Genomic DNA, 16,635 nt, shown 5'->3' on the forward strand with positions numbered 1-16,635 from the left:
CATTACAATCAAAATAGTAGTAAGAGATAAGGTGTAAAGGTAAGGTAAATATTATGTGATGGAACCATGAGGAAACTGGCCTAGAAAAAGTTGTGTGGCAGGAAAATATGAGACACACTTAGAAATATATGTACATAAAAGCATTCCTTTCACTTCACCCACTTGTCCATGAGATTTTTTAAAAGAAAAAAATTATTTTGTTATTAAAGATAAACACTTTTAGTAGTAAAGCTATGCCATGGTAAATATGAGACAAAATCCTGTCTTTTTTTGTGTGTTTCTCTTCACAATGACTCCCATGTTACATTTAATTAACATTCACAACAGGCTTCACCCATGAAGCCAGAATGAAAGCATCATGGTATTAATTTTCTGAATTAGAAATTCACAGATTATGCGCATATACTCTATTTCAACATAGATATATTAATAAAACGTAGCATTTGCAAGATTAAAGAAAATAAATCATTAAAAAGAAGAATACACTTTCTCTTATTATAAATCTCTAAATGTCACTTCTCTATTCCAATTCTCACTCTGCTTTTAATGAATATGATAATGCCTTAGCTGCTTTCGGCTTCAGATTATATTACTTTTTTCATGCCTCAATCAATTTGCTATGACCAAATTAACATTCAGAAATGTTTTATTTTATGAAAGCTTTCTTTTCAATGTGGGTAATTTCTGTTTACTACTCAAACTTATTGTCCTTCTCATAAATGTTCACAATCTAATTTTCTATAATTGAGTGATTAATGCCTTCCTTTGGAGGAAAGTCATTACTTTCTATACCAGAAAAAAAAATCCTTTTAACAGTTAAGTACATTTTATCTAGTTGCTTGCTAACACTTTGGAATTATGAAGTGAAAAATAAAGCAATAACTTTTTACTTTTAATTGATTTCAAATAGTCAAAAATATATTTTAATTTTCAGGAAAAATAATGTTTAAATTGCACTTCTGTGTTGATGTATAGAATTCATTCTTTATCCTATGCTGTTAAAATTATTTCCAGGTTTACTTGATTGTGTTAAAGCTTAAGTGCTCTTCTTCAATGGATGTTAGTTATAGATTAATTTCTATTCTGAAAGTGTACTCATTCTCTTTGAGGGTTTTAATATAAATCCTTTATTATTTTTGAATATTGGAAAATTATAATACATGCTATAAGAACCTTAAATGAATTCTGTATTTTTCATTCATCTCAATTCTTTTGCTGAATGAATAATCAAATGAATAATCATGTACCAGGCTTGTACTATAGCAAGCTTTAACTGGTTTTCTCAATTTAGTTAAAGCAACTATAGAAAATTCCCGATCACAATGTATTATGTGAATTAGGAGAGCATTATCAGAATGATCAGACTATTATGGTAGCGTAATGGCTCTTTGGGCCAAGTAACCTAATGGGAAAACTGCATTTAGTTTTCAAGTTGCCTATGTCACATACTAGACATGTGACTTTGTGAAGGCACTCAACCTTTGTGTGCCTCTCCTTCACAAATGAAACAATGAAGGGGAGGAGATGGAACTTAATGAGCAATGCATGAATATTATTTTCTTCTTCCCGTACATATATGAATGAGAGGACTTGTTTTCTCAGAGGTAACATTACTGGAAAGGAAGAAAATTTTACACATTTTATGTAATACCTAACTATGTACCAGGCAATATATTAAGATTTTCAAATTTGTTAAAATATAAATAATGCCAAGCCTTTCCTATATTCATTAAATAATCCTGAGTATAGTGTCTTGGAAAAATCTATGTTTGAATAAACATAGATTTGAAAAATCTATATTTGCATCAATGCCTACATTGATGGCAAACAACAACTAAGAACAACTCAAAAACAAACAACACGCATAATTAAATGTGAGCAATTTTAAGAATTGTGATGTATTCTAAGGTTATTGTGTTTCTACTATAATACGACAATATATATTGGCATAAAATTTATAATCCTTTCAAAATTATGCTGATGTTGGATGGTATATTTCTGCTATTTTTAATATTTTCAAATAAGAAAATAAGCTGAATGTATGTCTTCTTCTTCCTTCACTCCTTCCTTTCTTCCTTTCATTCTTCCTCTATTCATTCATTATTACATTTATTCATTTAGGGCCTAGTTGTTCTACATGCTGTGGATAAAGCAATGAGCAACAACGAAGAAAGCTTGTATGAAGCTAAATTCGAATGATGTGTGTAGTTCAACTAATGCTAGCTGCTGAAACATATATATCACATATTCAATTGTTTAAGAAATTTATTTCTTGTATATGTCATCCTGTAAGATATAATTTCTCATTTGGGGGCCTTCCGTGTGGTGAATCCAGCAAACAGTTCCTTCCATCGTGAGGTATATGAAGGTGTAAGATGCGCGTGAAGATGCGTGTGGTGCCTGAGAACACGGGGGAAGCACACGAAGCACAGGGAAGGTGCATGTGAAAGAGAGACCATGAGGAATAGTATCATTTAGCCACTTCACCTAGAACGGCACAAATAACTTTTATTCATGTGCCATTGTCAATAACAAGTCCCAAAGTGCCATCTAGGACAAGGGGAGCTAAAGGAAAGATGTAGTTCCTGCCTGGGAATTTGATTCCAAGCAAAATTATACAATGTGAAAGAAAACAAGAATTGTATGGTAAATTATAATTATCAAATCGCAGTTAGGTAAATTATCATTGCAATTATCTATAATTCCAATGAATAAATATCTGTTTCCCTCTTCTTCTCACACACAGAACACCTTATGCTTTCCCTGAAGATGCTCACGCAGATGCCCTCTTATCATTGCATGGGACTCAAAGTTCAGGTGATGAGGGCTTTTTTCCATAAGATCTGGATGTAGCTCCCCTTGGGAAAGAAAACTATGGAGTAAAATAAATGAATGTCTATCCCAACCCAACTATATGAATATATAGGAGTGGAGCTGGGACAGGAAAACAAGAATTAAACAAAACTAACAAATAACAACAGCAAAACCTTGAGAAAGTTGAGAAAGGTAAAGACTAGGTGCCACTCAACTGTGTTTACTCAGAACAATGATGAAGTCTGATTTTTATGGTATTGTAGGAATTGCTGCTCTCCTTTTAAGATAAGATGCTGTTTCTTCTTTCTGGTAGAAACACTCCTCCACGTTTTTATTCTTTGCTCTGTGTTGGAGAAGCAGACAGTTTTCTCTTGTGTTTTATCTTCCCTGGACTTGGCAAAATCTGAAGTTAAAGTTTGAGAGGGTGCCATCACGAAGTGTTGTTCGAGTTTTGCAGTCAGATTCAAGGCTCTGTAAATTAAATGCCTTAGAATTGTTTTCATGCCCAAAAGTCAAAGTTCTATATTTGAGTCAAGTTACGATTTCTTCGGTAACAAAATACCTTGAAAAAAAACTTAGCAGAAAATCTGACGTATTTGATTGTAGCCCATTCTACACACAAGAGAAACAATTAGGCATAAATATCAATTGTACCATATTTTTTATCTTCCTCTATCTTTTATCTCTCACTCTCCCAAGCTTGGGATAGCTCACTTGAGGTTCACTGAAATAACAGGAGGAAACCTGATATTTGCTGTGAAGCTGAGGGCAGTTTCCACTCAAAGCTTTTCTTGGTCTTATCTCTTAATGTTTGCAGCCCAAAACCAATGTTTACCTCTCATCAAGTACTAAAATTTTGGAAATTCCTTTCATTTTTGCTTGCAAACTGCCTGGTTGTTACATGAACCCATCTCTTTCTTCTATTACCTTATTGAATTTTGTCTAGGGCAACCAAAGCACATGGCTAACTTGTCACTTTTGAATCTCTTTTCTTATAGCTATCATTTCAGTGGCTACTGGCATCCTTGAATGTTATTTCAGAAATTTTGCTTGGTTTCATCTTTCATGATGCCAACTAAGACAATGACATGACTAATCCTCACTCTGAGAAACACATTCATTATTGTTAAATAAATTCTAGAGTAAAATATGAACTTGGAATTCTCAGAAACTTAACTGTAATCCAACACCGTGTCACAATCCATGCATTCTTGCTGGAATGCATAGATTCCTAGTCAAATAGCCCTCCTCATGACCAATTTTGAAGAAATAATCCCTCTATATTATGATTCAGCCCTCTTCTTTGTCCTCAGAACCTCTTCATCCAATGGCAAGTAAGAAAAACGATTCTTGGGAAATACACATGAATATTAACTCGGAAGAGAGAGATGACACTTTGTGGGGCAGTTGCTACATGTTATGTCATGAGAACAAAGTCTCAGCCACAGGAGGGATTGTCTACATATTTACTTAAATATCACAAAGGGTCCAAAAAGAGGAGAAGTAATTCTATTAGAGCTGATACTTCCTGGGAGACCAACTACTCAAGTTCAGGGTCGATGGATAGCAGCTTCATGTCCCCTACTTCAAATTGGAGACAAGAGACTCTGTGCTGCCTAAGGGCTGGATATTTATACACGCAGGGGTAAGGGGCCCTGCCACTAGAAAAAGCAGGTACAATCAACTATTGTGCAGACTTTGTCTTTCCGGCAAGCAGCTGGGGCTGTTTCTTCCAGGCTTGGGATTTTTGGTACATTCAGGATGTTCCGATAGACCTAGCATCTCCCAGGCTGTGAAATGGAAACACAGCAAACATTTGCAGGCAAACAAGCAGGACCAATAAAAGTGGGTGGGATTTAGGCAAGGGATGAGAAATAGCTATAGAGCACATCACTGACTTCCTTGAAACACTTATATTTAAATTTAATTGGCCACAAATAATCATGCAACCCCACCTATACGATGAGGATTTGGGAAGGTGATCACAGGATGGCCTGGATGTTCCAGCAGCAACCTTATTTTGTGAGATAAGACATATGAATATTATCAATTAGTTCCTTTTGCCACACAAAAAAGACACTAAAATTATTGAAAAACATTAACAGTATATCAAATCATGATAAGTATTAAGAGCAAAATAAAGTATAGTTAAATCAATGGTAAGTGATGACAGGACGTTGCTATTTTATCTAATAATGAATGGAAACTTGAGAGAATTTTGGGTAGTTGGGGGGGTTAATAACAAATTGAAAGGTTTTAGACCAATGTGATCATGTTTTGAATGTTATGTGAGAAATGAGAAGCACATTACAGTTGGAACAGAGATAGGAAAGTGGCCACAGTAAAGAATTGAAATCACATTATGAATCTTGGAATTTGTTTTGAGTGAAGTGGGGAGTTAATGAATTATTTTAAGCACAAAAGTGATAAAATCTTACATTTTAATGATTTTTTTAAGAATAATCTTGGACTTAAAATTGCAAAACTGAATTTCAAAGAGCCTGTATATCATTCATTCGATTTCCCGAAATGATAACATCTTATATAATAATAGTATGGTTATAAAACCAAGTGACTGGTGTTAACATTGGTACAATATTGCTTACTGATTCATGGATCTTATACAAATGTACCAATTACCCCACCTGATGGTTATGTTCATGTGTTAACTTGGCCCCACAGTGGAGCCCAGTTGTCTGGTCAAGGTCATACTGACCTAACTGTTAATGCAACATTTCATGGGTTTAAATGATCTAGAATCAGATTGTATTTCTGGCTGATAACATCTACAATGAACTAAGGAGAGTGCCTTCAGCAATGAGAGACTTTTAATCCAATCAGTCGGAGGCTTTAAAAGGAGAATTGATCACTTCAGCAGTCATAAAAGAGAACTTTCATTTCTACTTCAGCCAGGCAGGCTTACCTAAGGAATTCATTGAAAACCACCAGAGTTGCCAGTCTGCAGTCCACCCTATGGAATTTGGGTTCATGTATGCCCTCTGTTATGTGAGACACTTTTAGAAAATCCTATAAAATTTATAGATATCTCCTGCTGTTTCTGTTTCCCTAGAGAACTCTGACTGATAGACCCCAATAGTTTTTTTCTGACCTGGAAGCTATTCCATAGTAGTGCATTACATTGAGTTGTCATGACATTTAGTCTCTTCTAATCTTTAGATCGAAGAAGTGTAATTTTGGCAGAAATATAACAGAAGTGATGGTTTTCTCTGCTCAGGCTCTCATATGATGGTATGCATGATGCTGACATGTCTCCATATTGGTAATATTAACTTTAAGTATTTGATTGTGGTAGTTCATGCCAGATTTCTCTATGCGATGTTTCTGTTTTTTCCCTGTGTAATTAATTAAAATTTATGGGAAGATACTTTGTACTTTACTTTCCAGGCTGCTAGGACAAATGTGAAATGGACTGACTTAAAAACAGAAATTTTTAGTTCACAGTTGCCTCCCAATGGAGTCAGAAACGTTCTGGCTAGCTGGCAATCCTTGGGAGCCTGACTTTCCCATTACAAGGTGATGCCCCCTCCATTTTGGTCTAAGTTCCACTGACTTACAGATGTTTTCTTTGACACATGGTTTTCTCCAAATAAAGCTTCAAGAAATAGGATAAAGCCTAACTTCATTCAGTTTACCACACCTTAACTAAAAATAATATGTTCAAAAAGTCCTTTTTACAATAAATCCACACCCACAGAAATGGATTGTGAACAGGTTTTCTGAGTTTGTTTTTGCTGGAGTGCCTAATTCAATATACCACACTTTGAAACAGATAATATCTTTCATATTATCATATTTTTGCCTCCTCAATTACTCTTGCTGCAATAGTTATTACTGTGGTGCCTATCAAATTGTGATTTTTTTTTCTGTGTCCATCATTTTGCTGTATTAATAAATTGGAATTCTCCTGTAAGGACTAGCTCTCTTTTCTTCTCATTTACTTAATGTATGTAAGTTTTTGTTTATGTTGCTTTGAAGTCATAGATCCGTTTTTGTTATTCTGTGGATCATAATCCATTAACAAGCTATTGATTTTATTGCTTAAAATGGCCCTGATTTTGCGATTGTAAGTTCTTTCTCAGTGATCCCTCTGGTAGTTTGACATGACCATATATTTGATCAATTCTTTACTTTCTGGAACCAAAAAATGGTCCAGGCAAATCTTCCTTGTCACAGCCTTAGGTTCAACAATTTATCCAAGAACATTGCTTCCTTTAATTCGGAAATGGTATTTGAAAAACAAGATTTAGGCTCTATGTGTGCTCATTATTGCCTGGATGTCTTTTTTTTCTAAGCCCGTTCATAGTTGACAGAAGTAGGAAATACACAGAACAGTATCTCTTTCTATATATATTTGAGTAAGGAAAGACTAGTATAACTGATGAATTGTCTGTGAAAAAAAAGTGAAATGAAATGAGTTTAAATAGAAATCTCATTATGTAGTACATGGTACCGTCATCAGGACAACTCTGGATTTAAATGTCTGAGTAATAGTAAACCGTTGAAGGGGTTTAGGCATGTGCGTCACATGATGTGATCCATGATTACAAGACAGGTTTCTAGCTGTGAAAACTCAATTTGTGTATTAGGTTTCTTTCTCCAGGGAAAGAGAATCAAGGTAGATATATGAGATTTATTATAGGATTGGCTCATGCAAATGTGGGGTTGGGCAGGCTGGGAATTCTGATAAAAGTTTCTAATGAATTCCCCAGGAGAAGCTAGCTAGCTAAAGTAGAGATGGAAATTCTTCCTTCTGATTGTCACTATTATCAGTTTTCCTTTTAAGGTCTTCACCTGTTTGGATAAGACTTCTCTCATTGTTGAAGGTAACCTCTTTAGTTGATTGAATAAATAATCAGCTATAGATGCAACCAAATTACTGATGACTTAAAACCCCAAAATATCTTCACAATAACAATCAGGCCAGTGCTTGCTTGACTACAAAAGTGGACACTATAACCTAGCCAAATTGACACATGAACTGAAGCATCACATCTGGAATTGGGATATATTGTGATATGAGATTTAATATAAGTTAAGGGCAAAAAAGAAAAATAGTCGGGAAATGGTTGGAACTAAGGTGAGGGATTGAGACACATAGTCTTCTTTCTCTACAAATTTACGTTATTATTATAACTAAAATTTGCAAGTTTTTCTAGTTTTGACAAAGTAGGGAAATGGAAGCAATTTCAGTGCAGAGATGGGCTACCTCCAGAAATTAATCTCTATGGCTGTTTTTCACATTTTGAGTGAAAACTTCATGGGTGAGTTTGAATTTAGGAAATAGTTCAAATGTCTTACCTTGGGAAAAGTAAAAGTGACTGGGTAGAGTAAAGACGAGGTCAAAAATGAGAGCAGGCTTTTAATCAAATTACACCAAAAAAACCTCAGCTGATACAAGTCCTATAAATCATGACCATGCAGTATTCCACTTGAGCCCTCTACTTGATCCCTAGAAAATGAAAAATGAAAGACCACAGGGCAGCTATGTCCAGGACTCAAAATGCAGCTTGGGTAGAATAATGGACAGTCTCAGATAAGTGGGCAAAGAGGAAGCAAATGTATCCATGTTGTACTTTGGCAAATGAAATGCTTTTAATATATATATGTGACATACAAAAGATCAGCATAATTATTTTACAAAAATACAAAAGCAAGGAAAAGAAAGAAAGGAATTTTAAACAGAAATTCAGAAGTAAAAGAAAGAATCATTCAGGAGAAAAACATTCCTCCAGAAATACACCCATTTTTTCACCAAAATATGTAGTTTCCTAGAAAAAAAGGGAAAAATATTGTGAATAAAAGGAAAAAAAATCAGATGTAAGATTATAAATGATGTAATGAAATATGGAATAAGACCACTGAGCTATATAATATAAGGAGAAAAATGTATTTAAAGAAATAATGGGGTGGCTCAGTGGCAGGATTCTTGCCTGCTGTGCCAGAGGTCCGGGTTCGATTTCCGGAGCCTACCCATGCAAAAAATAATTGATAATCATAATAATAGTACAACAACTAAGTACCAAGTAATCCATTTCATGACTAATTTTGTATTAAAATCATTGATTTTTAATTTCTAAATAAAAATTTAGAAAATAAGATCATATATATTATAGGCAAGGTTGGGGATTCTTAGTATCATGCACTATTCCCCTTGGAAAACATCCAAGAGAAATTCTCACACAGGTACTTACGTGGCTATGTGCAGTTCTTGTCATTTTTCCATTGGTTTCCATAGCAGAGACCTGGACAATATTAGAATCTATCAATGTAAGTGTGGATGAATATAATATGGTAGTACTGGCCAATTGCAAAATACTATGCCACAGCAAAAGTAGTGAAGTTTCTGTATATAAGGCAACTTGGATAATATTTTTAAAATTATTTGAAGAAAGGTTTGTATATGTATACATATATGTACACACATAATAAGTTCAAAAGCATTTGAATATATAAGCATGAGCCTACATAAAACAGCACATTTATTATACGGTTAAGAATATGTGCCGATCTATAGGCATGTTTTAAGTGCTTCAGGTTTAGTGCTGGATGTGGGAGGACAAAAAAATTTGAAGTAGGAATGGAAGATAATGATATAACAGTACTGAAATAATGCAAAATATATATGCATTAGATAGATCAATAAAGCTATTGTATTATGAGCTGACAAGCTGATTAACTTAACACCGACTGCACCAGAAAGTCAAAACAAAGAAAAAGAGAGAAAAGAACAGAAGCAAATAACTATAAGATAGGTGCCATCCCTTTTTATGTAATGAAACAATGGTTCTGAGGTTCCTGCTCTTTATTTGCACACTTACCCTTTGGATTAGTCACAAAAACAAGTCTACTGGCCTTGCTCCCACCCCACCCCCCCGCTCTCTCTCCCTTTCACATTCACACATATACACAAAGAATAAATGTAAAATATTTTGAAAAATAAAATATTTATTCTCATAACATAGCATGTATCCATAGCTAATTATTCATTGCTGATGTCACTGTGTCACTGTGAACTGTGTATCTTATTTTATGTGTTTTTTTTTTTTTCTTTCAGCAGATGCCATTGAGAGGCTGGTTGAAATGGAGTCACCAAATATCTTGTTACATAAATTTATAAATAATGTTGTGATTTATAGTAGATTTTGCAAAAAGCATTTCAATATTAAATTTTCTGGAAATTATTCTAATTTCACAATTATCTTTTAACTTCGTTAACCTCAAATTTTATTTTTTCTGTAAATATTAAATTATTAAATAGAAAGATACGTTTCTATCAAAACAACAATCACAAAGAAAAGCCTCAACAGATCCAAGCCAGAAACATGTCCATCTCAGGGACATGTTATTCTGTCAGCTTAATATTCCTCTACCAGTTATTCACATGGCTCACACCTGCCTATTTCATGTCCTTGCTAAAATGGTATATTCTTCTCAGTGAGGCTTTACTTGACCATCCTTTTAAAAATTAACCTGCCTCAGGAGTCTCTATTTTTCTTAACAATTTTATGTTTGTTCGTATGGATGTGTATAAGTACATTTTATTCTTATTTTTTTCTGCATTTTTCTGCCATATTGTTCTGTAATGTAAGCGCCATGTAGGCAGAGATTTTTTTCTTTCCTAACAATTCAAAAAGAATACCTGATATGTGAAGTGCAGTAAAGCACTTGCTGAATGAATGATTAAAAGCCATTTTGCAAAGTTAAAAAAAAAAAAGAAAAAAGAATGACATAATATTTAGAGAGGTCTACATATGTGATGAAACTTTTCAGCTCACTTAGTCCTTTGTAAAGGAGTGCTCATCTATTTCTCTGCCCTTTGAAAATCTTTATTTTTACAAGATACAGCAATAGAAATGTACTTCACAACTGCTTTTGCAGGGATGTATCAATAACATATGAAATAACTATACTGTACTGAGTTATTTTTCTGAGAGAAATGTTTTTCTTGAGATACTTGACAATGCTGACCTTAGACAATCCGTAATTTATTGCTCTCAAATAAGTTGTGGCTATATCTGGCCTATTAAAATGTTTTAGCAACTCTGTTATATCATTTCACTACACATTTTCTACATCTTAGGAAAAGCGTCCAGAAGTTGTGATTAGCATAATACCCTTCAAATCCTGGGTCACTTACACAGGCTTTCCCCAAGTTTGGGAGCACTAATTAACTCCAACTGATTTTATATACCAGTCCACAACCCTGACACATGGAAGAAATAAAAATATTAATCTGTAAAGGCCAAGAAATGACATTATAGAAGTTCTTTGTAAGTAACAAAAATGACTCACAACTTAATTCTAAGAAAGTTATAGCCCCAGAAAGTGTCATCCAAGGTCCCTACTCCTTCACATGGTCTGATAAACTTGGAAAGCTGAAGATTCATAAGCAAGTTGTCATCCCTAATGTGCCTAAGAGTCTCTCAATTATTGAAGTAAATGTGGAATGAAAGTAGGCTGAGTGTCTGTTTAAAATATATATTACTTCCCCTGGCTTCTTACAGCCTAATATGTTGGACCTTTATACAATAACTTGTATAAACTTACAAAATATACATCACCCATACTTTTTAAATGTGACTAATTGATGAAATGGTTTATTATCATTGCAAAGGCGTCAACCCAGAAGAAAATAATGCTAATTTACTGCCATTTTATACCCCTGAAGTCTTGAAATTGGCATTTTAAATGATAATTTTGGCATTTCTGCAAATATTCAGCACCAGGAAGTGTTCTGATGAAAATCGTAAGGGGTACAGAATTTTACTGTAGCAATTATATTGGAAAAGCTAGTAGCTACATTCTTTGAAACCAATGATCGACTGGAATCCATGTTAAAGTTTGAAAGATTTTTGGTAATTTATATGGCATATTGATTTGATTTTGTTAATTAAAAATAATGATGGTTGTGATTCCATAAGTGAAAATTATATACTGAATCTCTCCCATTCATGTTGAAATATTTTTACTGTAATAATCTCACACGTAGTTTAAAAAAATAATCCCAAAGTTCCTGATTTTCTTTATTTTTAATTAACCATTACAATAATGTTGGGCATTATTTTCCTTCTGGGAAGAATAAACTTGGCCTTCCGAAGTGCTGATTTTCTCATTATTATTGAAGAGTTAATACACAAATAAGTTCTCAGTTTTCTAAGTATACCATGCATGGATTTAATTATTTTATATTGAAATATGTTTATGTGTAATCAGACTATGGAATATCCATTCTCAAAATGACGTATAAAAATAACAATAACCTCTTCACCCTGACCAAAAGGCTGTTACCATAGTGCAATACACATTTATACCTGTGCTTTCAAATTGGCTACTTAGTCGAGTCCTATGAATCAAGGCCATCATTTGTGTGTGCTGGTGATGTCAAAGCCGACTCCCTAATGCTACAGAAGCCATGTACAGACAGCATCTGGGAGACAAGCAGTAATTGAACATATTTAAAAATCCACCGCATGTACTGAACAGATTTCAATGTCTGCTGTGTTTAAGGTCCACTGAATTGTGAAATGGCTGCTTCATTCACACAGATGTTAGTATCTCCAGGCTCTTCTCGAGCTTTGCAGCTTCTAATTTACATATCTGCAATAAGTTTGGTGTTCGTGAAGTGAGATACAGGCACTGTCACCACTCTTTATTATAATAAAGTATGTTCAAGACAAAATATGAACAACTGTAATTACACCTCATTAAGGCTTAAGAAGAAAAATAATAAGAAACATAGCAATAGGTGTTCAGTCACCAGTGCTTCATTAGTTCTTTTGCTGTTTAAATACCTGAAGCAGATGAATATAAATTACTTATGAAAAATGCAGTTGAAAAAGTTTTATACCCTCTTTTTTTCTCTAGCTGTGTCAATAGTATCAGATGATGATTGTTGTAAAGTGCAATTTTACTTATTACATGCTTAATGCTTTTTATTATATGCTTACAATGTTTTTCATAGATATGGTGAAAAATTCTCAAACTATTTAAAAGTCATTTGATCAAATGAAATAGAGAAATACATAGATACTAGAGCATACTAATTTTGATTTACATTCAGGGGCAATATTGCCTATTTTGATGAGATAGAACATTATTAATGCTTTAACTGAATTTTCTACCACACACAGCTGGCATCCTTCAATTGAATCATTTGTCCCATGTACACAATTATTTGCCACAATGACTCTATCATAGGAAATTCACCTTGACAGTGAGCTGCTCAATCCTGGCATCCATCAGCATCCATTTGATTGTTTTCACTTCTCAGATAAGAACAATACTGTGACTTTTAATTTCGGCTGTGCAGAAACATTCTCTTGAAGTCCCTAGAGTCTTTTACTCTAGTTGGTCTTCAATTTCCTTGACTGTAATTATTTTGCCAACTTGTTTTTATATACCTATTTAAAGAGCAACCCTTATAAAAGCTATCTGCATGCTCCTGACATTGATATTAATTTAGATAGCATTTTTCTTGGGCTTCAAGATTTGTTTATGTTTCTCAATGGGAATCATCTTCTTACAGTTTAAAGAAAACAGAGAGAGAACACTTCTTACAATGGGCAGTGAGTAATAGAAAAAGGAATATTGCAGACATTTCCTCAACTTTATATGTATATTCAGCTTTAGTTGGTCATCTCTAAGTATGCATGTATGGGTGTATATTGTGCTAGTAGTTTGTTAGCATGGGCTTATATAAAAGATAGTGTAGAAATAAATCACAATTTTCTGCCTTTTCAGTACATTATTCGATGAGTTGACTTTCTAGTTTATGAGAAAATTTAAAAAATCTACTACTATTGAAAAACAAATATGAATAATGGATCTTGATTGTCCTGAGAATACTCTCTATTAAGTATGGGTTTTCCATACATACAGTAGAAAAGAAGCCTGAAATATCTTAGGCCATAAAAAGAAAGAGATTAAACAAGTAAACTGTGGTAAGGGATATGATGAAATAGGCAGGTCTCAGAATATACAATTACAAGCTGGATTCTATGTTGCTCAATTCCAGTTGTTAGATTTGTTACTGAGTCCTTCCTTACAAACCTGTTTTGGTAACTAGCCTCTTGTCTAATTTAACTGGGATTAAGCCCTGTTGCATAGTAACATGACTCCAAATTGTACATGATGAACCAACCAAAAACTAAAATCAGAGTCCAAGTCCATTCTAACTAGTGCCCTGATATATACTGCTGCAGGGAACTTCAATGCCAGTCCCAGATTGCTGACACTTACCTGCACCCAGACTTCATGTCTGTACTCAGCACACTTCAGAATGTCAAACTCCTGTTTTTACATTTTAAATGATAAGGATAAATAGATAGGTACACAGATAGAGTGGTATATTGAATTAAGTACCCAAATTTAGACTGGTTTTTAATCTTCATCCTCATCTCTCTGGATACGAACCCACTGTACATAGGAACTTTTTGAAGATGTTATTTAAATTAAGGTATGGCCAACTGAAGCAGGTGGTCCTCACACTGGAGGACTTATAAAGCAAAGGAACTGGAAGCCAGGGTCACAGAGGCCACAGGGCAAAGCCAAAGATCAATGAGAATATGGAAGAGTAAGGAAAGAATGTTGTCCTGTGAAAAGAAATCCAAGGAATCCCAAGGACTGCCAGCACCATACTGCTATAGCCTTCGAGGAGAAAGCAAGCCTTGCCAATATCTAGATTTTGGGCTTCTAGCCTCAAAACCATGAGCTAGTGATTTCCTATTTTCTAAGCCATTTATGATGCATTCATGAGAGCGGCGCTGGCAAATCAAGTTAGATGGTTGGTAGGTAGGTAGATAGATAAAAGATGGAGATGATATAGATTTTCTTTTTCCATTTCAATTAAAATAAATACAATTCATTTAAAAATCCAGGTTTTGAAATGTTTATAATTATAAATTTACAACATTTTTATAATTATTTTAAGTGTGTAGCTTCCATCTTTGTGTTATATCATAGGTTGAATATTCTCCAAACAATTAAAAAAATTAAAATTGTTATGGTTATGTTCATGTGTGAACTTGACAAGGTGATGTTACCCTGTTGTCTGGTCAAGCAAGTATTCACCTAACTGTTACTGCAAGGACATTTTGTGGCAGGTTAATAAACCAGAAGGCTGGTGTATTAAATCATCAGTTCAGTGATTGCATCCATGACTGATTATATCCGTAGTGGCCCAAGGGGAGTGTCTTCCATAATTAGTGATGTTTTATCTAACCAAGCAGAAGGCTTTAAAGTAGAATTCAGAAGAGAGAATCTTTTTCTTTGTTTCAGCCAGCTGGCCTTTCCCAGGGAATTCATTGAAGATCTTAATTGGAGCTGTCAGCTCGTGGCCTGCCCTATGGAAGAAGATTCATGCAATTCTTTTGGTGTATAGCATACCTCCTTATCGGCCATACTTTATACCTCACTTTTTTGGGCCTGTTGGGACTTAACTATAATGACAGGTCTTGACGAAAAGAAGGGTGATATGGGTGGCTCATTAGAAGTGTCCTGAGACCAATTATTTCAGGGCATTCCATTGTAGTTTCATCTGGTGAAATCCCCACTGCCATTATCCAGACATATGACCCTATCCCAATTTTCAGGATCCTATTCTTCTCCAATCAAAAAATGCCTTTACTTTAATAGCAAACCCACTGAAAGGTAGAGATTTTAGTTTACACTGTAAACCTGCTACTCAATGAGACTCTGGGTTTGGTCAGGTGATAGAGTTTTAGCTCAGGTCTGTCTCACAGTGGGTCCAGTGGGTCCCAAAATCCATTCTGTGGTTATTTCCCCAGTTCTGGAATGCATAATTGGGATACACATACTGAGCAACTGGCAATATCTCCACATTGTTTCCCTGATTCATGGAGTGAGGGCTATTATGGTAGGAAAGGCCAAGTGGAAGTCACTAGAACTGCCCATACCTAGCAAAATAGTAAAGCAGAAAGAATACTGGATTCCTGGGGGGATTGCAGGCCTAAAAGGATTTTGAAGTAAAGCCTTATCATCCTCTGCAGATAATTGCTCTCTTTTTAAGAAACAGCCTTTGGCCTGCTACTAAGCCTTAGTAGAGACTGGACATAACCATGTGCTGCCAACTTGACTTGAGACCTGACTGGCCTATTCTGAGGTGTGTGTTGTTTGACCCACTGTGCTGGTTTGAAAGGATGTATGTCCCCTAGAAAAGCCATGTTTTAGGCATGAATGAAAGGCAGCCATTTCTTCTAATCCCTATTCGATACTGTATGTTTGAAACTGTAATCACCTCATCTCCTTGGAGGTGTGATTTAATCAAGAGTGGCTGTTAAGCTGGATTGGGTGATGACATGTCTCCACCCATTTGTGTGGGTCTTGGTTAGTTTCTGAAGTCCTATAAAAGAGGAAACATTTTGGAGAATGAGAGTCAGAGAAAGCAGAGAATGCTGCAGCACCACGAAGCAGAGTCCATGAGCCAGCCATCAACCTTCAGAGATGAAGAAGGAAAACACCTCCTGGGGAGCTTCATGAAGCAGGAAGCCAGGAGAGAAGGCTAGCAGGTGATGCCTCGCTTCCCATGTGCCCTTCCAGCTGAGAGAGAAGCCCCGAATGTGTTCGCCATATGCCTTCTCACTTGAGAGAGAGACCCTGAACTTACTTGGCCTTCTTGAACAAAGTTATCTTTCCCTGGATGCATTTCATTAGACATTTCTATAGACTTGTTTTAATTGGGACATTTTCTTGGTGTTAGAACTGTAAATTAGCAACTTATTAGATTCCCTATTTTTAAAAGCCATTCTGTTTCTGGTGGATTGCATTCTGGCAGCTGGCAAA

The 16,635-nt window shown here is 35.0% G+C and overlaps 2 long non-coding RNA genes across 3 annotated transcripts; one reads left to right on the forward strand and one right to left on the reverse strand.

The window, feature by feature from the left end:
* Positions 1-2,286: 2,286 nt before the first annotated feature.
* On the reverse strand, positions 2,287-3,949 carry LOC143679353 (uncharacterized). Of its 2 annotated transcripts, none has more exons than XR_013173680.1 (3): positions 3,742-3,949; positions 3,039-3,426; positions 2,287-2,400 (listed from the first exon to the last, which is right to left on the reverse strand). It is a non-coding gene; the product is annotated as an uncharacterized LOC143679353 (long non-coding RNA). The 2 variants fall into 2 exon arrangements; XR_013173679.1 differs by having other exon boundaries at positions 3,030-3,426.
* Positions 3,950-4,023: 74 nt separating this feature from the next.
* LOC143679354 (uncharacterized) lies at positions 4,024-10,016 on the forward strand. The gene is made up of 2 exons (XR_013173681.1): positions 4,024-4,148; positions 9,890-10,016. It is a non-coding gene; the product is annotated as an uncharacterized LOC143679354 (long non-coding RNA).
* The last annotated feature ends 6,619 nt before the right edge of the window (positions 10,017-16,635 follow it).

Source organism: Tamandua tetradactyla, chromosome 4 (assembly GCF_023851605.1).
Source record: "Tamandua tetradactyla isolate mTamTet1 chromosome 4, mTamTet1.pri, whole genome shotgun sequence".
Classification (NCBI taxonomy): Eukaryota; Metazoa; Chordata; class Mammalia; order Pilosa; family Myrmecophagidae; genus Tamandua; species Tamandua tetradactyla.